The following is an 11,655-nucleotide window of genomic DNA, read 5'->3' as shown; positions in this document are numbered from 1 at the left end:
AGAAGACCCTAGAATCTATATCCATTGCCATATAGAAGAATTAGGAGATGAAGAAATCAAGAACATGTACAAATCTATTATCTGTGATGATTCCGGTAAAGTAAAACCTAAACACCAAATTATTGAAACCCTAGGATTCACAGAAATTCTCAACATTCTGGAATTCCCCAAGGAAGTTATTAGGATAGTGTTAAGTAGATTATATGGTGCATTCTTTTGGCTTGAATCTGTCCATAAAATTACCAAGGAAGTTGTGAAAGCTGTAACAGGGTTACCCTCCACCGGTAGCAGACCATACAAAACAAAGAAGGTCTCAAATGACCTGGTAATGAACTTAACTGGTGCAACATCCGACAGAAGGTCTCTAAGGGTTAATGATGTGACTAACATAAATGTGAGATTTGTTAGCATGATTTTAGGATACAAAGCAACTCATGCAAATAGAATTAACTCAGTTTCCAGTTTATGCATAAAAAGTGCACATGATATGGCAAAAGAAAATGTGAAAATTGATGTATGTGAATGGCTAAAGGATGAATTGATTGACAATTTAGGGAAGATCAAGAAGGATAAGAAAGGAACTTTTAGCTTTGGTAATTTACTTGTATGCTTAATGCTACATATAACCAAACAGGTGCCCAGTATAGGCAACAAGAACCTTGGATTTGACATACCGGTAGGGAAACAATTATCAGACTTATTCAACAACATGGGTGAACACAAGGAAAAGAATATCAATGAGTATTTTCAAGCACTAAAGGCTAGAATGAACAAAAGAATCAGACTGTCACAATAAATTGTTAACAAATACAAAGATGATATATGTTTTGTGATTAAAAAGAATGAGATCTGGATGGAAGCAGTTATCCCAAGAACAATTTGGGTTACTGAAATGGGCTATGAGACTAATGACCACATCATTGAAACATATGCTAAAGCACTTCTGGAAGCACCAAATGAACATAAGGAAGAAGTATTTGGTAGTTCTGAGACCATTGAAATCCAAATTCAATCTAAGAAGAGAGTAAAGAAAGTAGAAGCAATTGTGAGAAGAGGTTCGAGGTAGGGTAAGTCTATAAAAGAAGATGTACTGAAACAAACCGGTATCACTAAAGATGAGTTACAGGCACAACAACTAGAAACTCACCTATCACTGGTAGCAACTTCTTCAGAGAGTGACAAGCCAGCTGAATTTAAAAGAGTTGTAAGGAAAAGAAAACCTTCACTAGTATTCACACCCTCGCTTAGAAGAACTAGACAAAAACAACAGGTAGTGAGGTCTCTGGTAAAGAAGACAACCCCAAAGAAAAAGCTAATACCTAAGAAGAAAAGGACTCAACAGAATATTTCTTCGATTGACAGACTGTTGGATGAAATCACAGAAGAAGGAAATCTCAAGAACATAGAAAAACTATATGATACACTATCAGCAGATGAGAAAGAGCAAGTTGAAAATAGTGTCATTTTACACCTTGATATCTATAAGAAGTTTCTGATGCAAGTTGTAGTTGAACTACCAGATGAATTATTCAAAAGACTGGAAGCAAGAAGACAATCTGTTGTAGAACTTAACAAGAAAATCAAAATTGAAAAATTACTTGTTGTCTACCCAGTCAACTCTCCAAAAGAAATAGATGATTTGATTGCAAAGGCCAATCGGTCAGTATTCTCTACTGCACACCGGCATATTGCACTAATGGCAAGAAGAGTAAAAGAGGTAACAAAAGAAATAGAAAATGGATGGGATATATTCCTTGTGGAGAAGGAAAAGCACGAAGAGTACATGAACACCAAGCCTATCAAAGTCTATCAAAAGGACAAAGATAAGGGTAAAGGAAAGGTTGCTGGACCTCCTAGTATCAAAATAAAAGATAACTTATCCCCACCACCTCTGATTACTCCATCGGTAACAACAACAAAAGACCAACCGACAGATGATAGTATGGATGTATCACAAGAGGATACTAATCCTAATTCTAAGGTACTATACACAGTGGATGTTGATACTCAAAAGGTCAACATTGTGATAAACAAGGACACAACTAGTAAGACTGACATGGCTAGTGAGCCACTGGCAACTGACAACACTGATAAAACTGAAGGAAAAGTGGAAGATGATAGCATAGAGAAATAGACAGAGACTCAGATAGAGAGACAAGCACAACAATAGGTTCATGTGGAAACAGTGCCATCAGCAACAGTTGAGAAACAAGCACAACAATAGGTTCATGTGGAAACAGTGCCATCGACAACAGCAGAGAAACAAAAACCCTTGCTTAAGGAAATGGAAACATAGACTGACCTACCAGAGGTCACTACAAGCATGGTTACTTCCTCCACTGGCAGAATTCAGAATGTTGGTTCCTACTTAGTAGGTTACAAATCAACCAATGTAACTGAAGTTCTTTTAGATTCTTTGAAGAAAATAACTAATTGTAGTTCACAAGCTTATAAAGCTATAGATGACACAATCCCAATTTTGATGATGATAGCTCCAAAATGCAACATAGATAATAGGGATTCTTTGAGTCAACTTGACACTTTGTCAAAGTATATTACTGACAACACAGTGACAATTGAGCAAATAAAGGAACAGGCATTCAAAGACAGGTTGGAAATTGAAAAACAAAAATTCTTTGAGGATCAAATAAAGAAGTGTACTAGGGAATTTGACAGACTTCTACCAGAACTATGCAACTCATTGAAGGAATTTAAAACTCTGTACAAAGATACTTGCAAGACAAACTTTTTAACAATTGACATAGATAAGAAAATGAGCAAGGGACAAGAAGAAACAAATAAACTTGTTGACAATTTTGTTAATTCATCTGATACATTATCAGTTTTTGAGCAAAAGATAACTAGTTTTGAGGAAGAATTACTGAAGCTAGAGAGAGAAAAGGAGAGAATAATAAACAAAGCTAAAAATCTGAGACTAAGACTAAGTCCAAGACTGGACTATCTAGCATCCTTGAGAAAAGAAATATCTGAGGCATTAGTACAAGGACAGAAAACACCGATAGAGCATATGCAGCACCTCACCGGTATAGTTCAAAGAACAGAGGCAGCAATAAAAGACAGTAAGAAGTTTATGGAAAGCATAAATTTGGTTTTGGTGGATCTTTTTCAAATTGTAACCACCCAGTTACAAGGTTGAGACAGAAAAACTACAACTCTATTGACACCTTGACAACCTTTGTCATTGATGCCAAAGGGGGAGTAGTAGTATGAGAAAATTATCTGCTTAGGGGGAGCTCATATATTTTTCGCACACATTTTTGGATTACAAGTTTTGAATACACTTTTGAAATTTTTTCATGAGTGTTACCATCAATGCAAAAGGGGGAGATTGTTGGCATATGCACACTCCAATGAGACATTGTAGGTGATTGAAGGTTTTGTCATTGATGGTGTAGGATTTTGCCAAGATCAAGGGCACAATGAAAAGCATAAAAAGAGAGATAATAGAATGACAAGAACAAACTATATTCTCATCAATATGCAAAATGATCAACTAGATTAACCAATACAATGAATATAGGCCCTTATATAGGCAAGGCCATATGGATGTACGAGCACACAATCATGACATGTGGCTCAATGAGAAACAAGGGTAGGTAGGAGAAATCATATAGTATTCCACAAGAGGTGGATGACCCACCGAATGTGGAGTGTAACAACAAAATAAGACCACAAAAGGTGAAATTTCTCCTACAAGCTCTATCCCTATGTGCACACTTCCCTAAGTGTCTCAAATCCAAACTACGAAGAGATGCATTATCCTAAGTTAACTTAAGTAAAGTGTAATAATATCCATAATGAAGATTTATTTACACCAACACCCCCCCTTAAATGCAACTTAGGGGAAGGAAGACTCAAGTCAACAATGCAAGATGGGTCTCGGCTACTAGGCCATGATAGGTACCCATGTACAATATGCAAATGCAAGAAATGCAATCTCTCAGAAATGGAGGAAAGGAGAAAACCCAATGGGAAAAAATTCCCCCCAAAAGAGAGATGAATTTACAAAAGACTCTCAAAGACAAAGGACAAAACCTCAAAGAGGAAAAAGTCCCCCCCATAAGAGAGGAAGGAGAAGTTATCTGACCCCCCCTAATGACACATCCTGCACCCCCAAGAGAGCTCGCAACTACTGGAACTTACTCTCAGTGAAAGGTTTGGTGAATATGTCAGCAACCTACTCTGCTGTAGGACAATACTGCAAATCAATGACCTGCTCTTGAATGAGCTCTCGAATATAGTGCATATGAATCTCGATGTGTTTGGTCCGTTGGTGCTGGACCGAGTTCTTTGAGATTGTAATAGCACTCTGATTGTCACAATGTAGAACTATCGGTCATGGAGTAGTGAACCCAAACTCTGTGAGAATTTGCTGGAGCCAAATGGTCTTAGTTGCTACGTTAACAGCACCTCGATACTCAGCCTCAATCGAAGATAGAGCAATACCATGTTGCTTCTTTCTCTGCCAACAAATGGGGCCTGAACCAAGGTGAAAACTGTAACCGGAAGTAGAATTACGATCATCAAGATTGCCAGCCCAATCAGAGTCTATGTAACCAACCAAAGGAAGTCCTGTGTCTGCTGCATAGTGAATCCCATAGTGATGTGTACCCTGGATGTAATGAAGGATGCGTTTGGTGGCTTTCCAGTGAAGCTCATGTGGTTTCTGCAGGAAGCGGGAAACCATGCCAACTGCAAATGAAATATCAGGGCGTGTATGGGTCAAGTAGATGAGACTACCCACAAGATGATGATACAAAGTGGCATCAACTGGTGGAGAAGAACACTAAGCCTCAAGCTTGACTCCTGAAAGAAAGGGAGTCGGTGCAGGCTTAAAATCAACCATATGAAAGCGTGCAAGTAGATCAAGAGCATACTTGGGCTGTGATAGTGTAATCCCTGAAGGTGACTGTGAAATCTCTATCCCGAGAAAGTAGTGCAAAAGACCCAAGTCAGTCATAGCAAATTTGTCATGCAAAGCAGATTTGACCCTGCTAATGATGGATACAGTACTCCCTGTAATGATCAAGTCATCAACATAGAGAACAAGTATCAAGTGAGAGTCATCCTGTCACAAAATGTAGACATTCAGATCGGAATGGCACCTGGTGAACCCTACGGAAAGAAGAAAGGAATCCATCTTGGCATACCAAGCCCTGGGGGCCTGCTTAAGGCCATAGAGAGATTTCCTTAGTCTGCAAACCAAGGAAGTATCCTGGATGAAACCTTGTGGCTGCTCCATATAAATCTCCTCATCAAAGTCACCATGAAGAAAAGCACTCTTCACATCCACCTGATGTACAACCCAACCATGAGCTACAGTAATAGCAAGTGTCAAGCAAATGGAGTTCATCTTGGCTATGGGTGCAAAGGTCTCAATATAGTCAACACCTACAACCTGAGAGAAACCTTTCGCAAGAAGTCGAGCCTTATACTTATCCACACTACCATCCATAGCATACTTGGTCTGATAGATCCACTTACTTCGAATCATCTTTCTCCCCTTAGGGAGATGGACTAAATCCCATGTGTTGTTCCTCATCAAGGAACTATACTCTTCCTCCATAGCTTGGTCCCACTCAAGAACCCCTGATGCTTCCCGAAATGTTTGTGAATCAGAAGTAGTAGCAATGAATGGATGTGGAAGATCCGGATACTGCGATTGAGTCCTCCATGTATTTGAAGGATCCCCAACAAGAGAACCCACTAACTCAAGTGTCTGTCGAGCCCAATGAGATCGAGGTGGAGGTGGAGAATGAGGCTCCTCAACTACAAGTGGACCCTGTAGAGGTGTAACCCTGTGAGTCAGAGTTGAAGGAGTCTCATCATCTGAATCACTAGCATCACTATCCAGAATGGAGTAAGGTGGAGGAGGTAGAGAGGCTAAGCTAGGAGAGCTTTCCTCAAAGTGAAAACTCCTCTCAATGAACACCTCATGTGTCTTGGGATTTATCAATCTATATGCTTTAACACCCTCAGGATATCCAACAAATATGCAAGGCCGACTCTGATGTTCCAATGCCTTGCATTTCTACGGAGGAATGCAAGCCCATGCTGGACACCCAAAGACTCTGAAATGTCTCACAATCGGTTTCCTACTAGCCCAAGCTTCAAAAGGAGTAATACCTTGCAAAGCTTTGTGAGGAACCTGATTCTAGATGTGTGTGGCACAACTGATAGCCTCTGCCCAAAAGGCAGGATCAAGAGACCGTGCATGTATCATACAGCTAGCCATTTCTTTGAGAGTTCTATTCTTGTGTTCTGCAACTCCGTTTTGTTGTGGAGTGTATGCAACAAAATGTTGAAGATCAATTCCCTCAAGTATAGAAAAATCCTCAAGCCTCTTGTTCACATATTCCCTTCCATTATCTGTACGAAGAATCTTGACCACTTTCCTGGATTGCTTCTCCACACGAGTCTTGAAGTCCTGAAATCTATCAAATACTTCACTCTTATGAATAAGAAAGTAGACCCAAGTGAAGCGGGAGTAGTCATCAATGAAGGTGAGTACATAGCGGGCCTTACTAAATGAAGGTGCTAGAAATGGACCTGCTACATCACTATGAACAAGTTGAAGAACTTCCAAAGCTCTCCAAGCTTTCCCCTTATCAAACTTTTCCTCGAGATGCTTACCCATGGAACAACCTGAACATACACCCTCTAAAAAACTAATTCGAGGTAGACCTGTGACCATGTCTTTAGTGCTAAGCTACTCAAGATAACGGTAGTTGAGGTGACCAAACCGCTCATGCCATAGCTTACTTTCTGAATTTGAATGAGTAAGAAAGGCCCTAGAAGGTGAACTTGGCACAAAGTGGGAGAATGAATAAAGCCTTGATTTGTCATTGACTTGTCCCACTACTACCAAGGCATCATCATCAAGTTCCTTTACCACAACTGAATCTGGTGTAAACTCAACCTTTTTCCCATTCCCATAGTGAGTGATTTGGTAGATAGAGAGAAGGTTGGTAGACAAGTTAGGAACATAGAGAAAATTGACAAATGTTCCATCATCCATGTCAACTGAACCTTTCCCTTCAACCTCTACTTGTGTATGATCACCTAAGTAAATGTGAGGTACCTTAGATGGCTCCAATGAAGAAAACTGCTCCTTTGTAGAACCCATGTGATATAAGGCACCCGAGTCAAGTATCCATTGTTGTGAAGAACCTGTTGTAGCCACAAATGCTTGCCCTTTTCCCTTACAATGTGTAGAAGAGGAAGGAGATGAATCCTTCTTTGTGTAGGCAAATGGCAAGTTGATGTTGTTTTTCTTAGGAAGATTAGTTAATTCATCAACTTTCTTTGTGTGGCATTGATACTCATCATGACCATACTTCTTGCAATATGCACAAGTTGGTTTATCCTTCTTAGGTGGTGTCCCCTTCTTGGAAGAGGATGAAAAATCTCCTTGTGATGGAGAGGATGATTGTCCTTTTTCCTGTTGTGGCTTTGACTTAGAGTGCTTCTTCTTCTTGTTGGAATCTCTGTCGTGACCTCCTTGATTCCCTTGATTAGCCACCAAAGCCTTGGACTTTGAAGACTTGAGAAGTACCATGTTCAACAACTTAGATTGTTCCAATATCAACATTTCTGTGAAAGCATCAAATGAAGGCATAACATAGGAACTCCCCACTGTCAAATGATGAGTTTGGAAGCTAGACACAAATGCTACATATTCTAGTACAAGCTTGTCCAACAAGTTGAATATTAACTAAGCATCATTTTTGTCAATTCCACAATCCTTAAGCTTTGCTCTTAGCTCATTTGCTTTAGTGACATAATCTTGGATTGTATCAAAACTCTTGGGATCCAAGTTGGTGAGCTCATTGTCAATTTTGTAACCTCTAATTTCATAAACTTGACCATACAATTTATGAAACATATCCCAAGCCTCTTTGATTGTTGTACACTTCTCAATGTGAAAAATGAGGTCATTTGATACATATTTGCATAAAGTTCCAAGAGCCATGCAATTCTTAGTGAGCCATTCTAACTGAGCATTAGGATCAACCTTAGGATCAGGTGGTGCTGCTATTGTTCCATCTATGTAATGTGTGAGACCTTTTTCCATTAATTTGCTCCATACTTTAATTTTTCATGATGCATAATTATGTGGAGTTAAAGGTGGAAATTTATGAGGACTCATTGCAACAAAAATGAAAGAGCACAAGGAAAGAGAGGCACAATCACACAAGACACCCCCCCAAATTCACTCAATCAAAGAATCCCCCAAAAGTGATGATTTGACACTTTATACTTAGTGCGTATACAATGGGCCACTTTCAAAAAATGGCAAAGTGGGCTTCTGATTTCAATTTTACAACTGCCTCAATAAGGCCAAAAGAGACTCAAACAAATAATGCAAGATATCTAAACTAAGATCCAAGCACTTTACAAGTACCTAATAGGCCAAATAAGACCAATATCTGAAAGTACAACTTCCACTCAAAATCTCTAAAATCTAATCATAGATTATGAAAGTAGACAAAAAAACATGCACTTTAAAAAAAAAAGGCACCTAAAAAGGAGGTCGTATGAGCTCAAACGAGGCCTTTGAAGTTGCAGAATTGGGGATTAGATAGGTACAACTGAGAGAATCTAAAAATTTCAAAAAACCTGTGCACCAAAACTAGAAAATAACCACACCACTATGAAGAGCATGAAAAATTAGCCCAAATAAAAAAAAATTGCACCCAAAAAGGAGCAAAAATGAGCAAGTTATGGGCCTCCAAAGTTGACCCAAAAATCCAAATTGCTCAATGAAGAGGGGTCTAAAATTTTCCAAAGAAAATGCAGACTGGGCGCTGACTGGGCACTGACTGTGCATTGCTGACTAGGCATAAGCTAACTGTGTGCTACTAACTGGGCAAAAGGTACGGATCCCAAAAATAATTTTCAATTTTTTTTTTTTTTTCTTCAAAAAAAATATTCAAACTAGAAAATAATTTTCAGAAATTTAAAAAAAAAAAAAAAAATCCAAAAATTCTATACCCTACCGTCCAAATTGGGCAAAATATTTCCTCCACACCCAAAAATCGATTTTCACCAAAATAGGTCAAATTTATACTCGATTTTTATGGAAATGGCCTCCTAGATGCAATGGTGAGGTTGAAAACGCTCTAAGATGCCTCCAAAAAATGCATTCCCTTAGATCCAAAAATAGAAGCCTTCCACGATGTCTCCAAAAAATAATCAATGAAGCCCCAATGGCTCTGATACCATGTAGGATTTTGCCAAGATCAAGGGCACAATGAAAAGCATAAAAAGAGAGATAATAGAATGACAAGAACAAACTGTATTCTCATCAATATACAAAATGATCAATTGGATTAACCAATACAATGAATATAGGCCCTTATATAGGCAAGGCCATATGGATGTACGAGCACACAATCACGACATGTGGCTCAATGAGAAACAAGGGTAGGTAAGAAATACTAGGGCTAGGAGAAATAATATAATATTCTACAAGAGGTGGATGACCCACCGAATGTGGAGTGTAACAACAAAACAAGACCACAAAAGGTGGAATTTCTCCTACAAGCTCTATCCCTATGTGCACACTTCCCTAAGTGTCTCAAATCCAAACTACGAAGAGATACATTATCATCCATAATGAATATTTATTTACACCAACAGATGGCAACCTTACAATCCTAGGACACCGGCAAGGAATTCCACCAGCACTAGCAAGATCAGACTCTACACCGGCACTCAGATCACCAGCACCGGTAGTGAAAGGAAGCATACTGGCATAGAGGCCGACATGATTTTTGTTGTAATATATTTCGTTTATTAATTGTAAAATCATTGTAAGCCGACTTGGCAAGTTGTAAAATGACTCTTATATAAGAGAGATCATTGTAGAACATTTTTTTTTTAAAAAGTAAGGAAGAGGAATGTAATTAGGCGAAATAAGACAGACCTATTATGCGAATTATAGGTTAAGGGTTTATGTAAGAAGAAGAGAAGAAATCGGTACTAGATCTGGCATTATAGATGCTACTTTGAAGCAGTACAAGACACTGGATTTATATAATGCATTTTGTAAGTTAGTGAGACTTCCCATTTTGTATTTGAGCAGTGAGCTCTAGGCAGTTAGCCTCCCTGCATGTGCAGGCCCCTCTTGTAGTTGTAATATTCTCTTATTGGCCAGTAAGTGAATATTGTGGGTCACAAATCCCACCAAGGTTTTTCCCACACTAGGTTTCCTCGTTAAATCCTTGTGTTATGGTGTGTTTTTCATGTGGTTGTTTTTATCTCAGTTTATTGCATAACTTTCTGCTTACCGGTACATAGTGTTAATATGCTCTACATGTTTTAAGTTAAGAAAATCTAGTAACCGATTAGATACTGATTCACCCCCCCTCTCAGTATCTATGAGAATCCTAACAATGGGTCACAAATTGGCAGAAGTCCGTGCGTTGGAAAATGCGCTCTTAGAAATGGGGGCCCATTTTCAAAAAATGGGGGCCCATTTTAAAAAAACGGGGGCCCATTTTTGCTTTGGGGCCACAAGGCAAAAAGAAATGGGGGCCCAAGGCGAAACTAAACGAGGGCCCACTTGAAAATGAAATAGGGTCCCATTTTTTAAAAATGGGCCTCATTTTTAAATCCAATTTTACCCATTTTTTCGGGAGCATTTTATCATTTTTGGACAATATTGGTAATTTTAGGAACGAGCCCCTGTTTTGAAAACAGGGACCCGTTATTTAAATAACCAGGGCCCGTTTTGTGGAAGTTGATTCCACAGCCCACCACTTGCCTCAGGATTAGGTCTGAGATAGGCTTGGGATGGCCACACTTGAGGCATGGACCTGCAAATTCAAATCTCCATGAGTGAAAGCACAAGTATGAACTTCTGAAATAGTATACGTGCCTCTAATTAGAGAATTTTCATACGAAATTAAAACCCATTTCAAATTATACTGTCTAGATTCTAAATATGTAAAAAATTTAAAAATTGATTATTTAAACTATTTTTCATTTAATTTATTTTAAATCGGGTCCATAAACTTGAAATATTAACTAATTTTGTTAATTTAATAACTTTTTTATTTTAATGAATTTAAAAAAAAAAATTATATGTCATCAATCTACACAAAATTCTGTTTTATTTCAAAAAAATAAAAAATAAAAAATATTAAGTTTACGTCAAATTATGTGGGTTGTACACATCAAATTTTTAAAAAGATATTTACAGTCTTAAAAAATTAATTAAAAAAAATTACAAAAAAATATGCTCATCAATCTTCACTATGTTACAAATCATTTCCCAAAATGGTTTGAGAAAATAATTTTAATTGTGTCAAAAAGTGTGGGTCGTACACATGCATGGTATGGTCCTGAAACAACCATTTTTAAAACATAATTTTTAGAACTCCATTCCAAAAGTTATTTTTTATTATGTGGGTATTAAAATAAATTACATATTTAGAAAGTAGACTCAGAGGGTTATCTTTTATATTAGTGACTTTATCTAAGATTCAATCTCCAAGTGTTTCAAAATTTAAGCTCAAATGAGACAAAACCTGAAAATTAGGAAAAACACTTCCACTTTTTGGCCAAAAAGTGGACTCATCTTCTTGCACTGACCCATGACAAACATTCATTGACACAATATCACAAAAA

Source organism: Cryptomeria japonica, chromosome 9, assembly GCF_030272615.1.
Source record: "Cryptomeria japonica chromosome 9, Sugi_1.0, whole genome shotgun sequence".
In the NCBI taxonomy this organism is placed as follows: domain Eukaryota; kingdom Viridiplantae; phylum Streptophyta; class Pinopsida; order Cupressales; family Cupressaceae; genus Cryptomeria; species Cryptomeria japonica.
The sequence above is the reverse complement of the archived record's forward strand: the minus strand, read 5'-3'. Positions refer to the sequence as shown.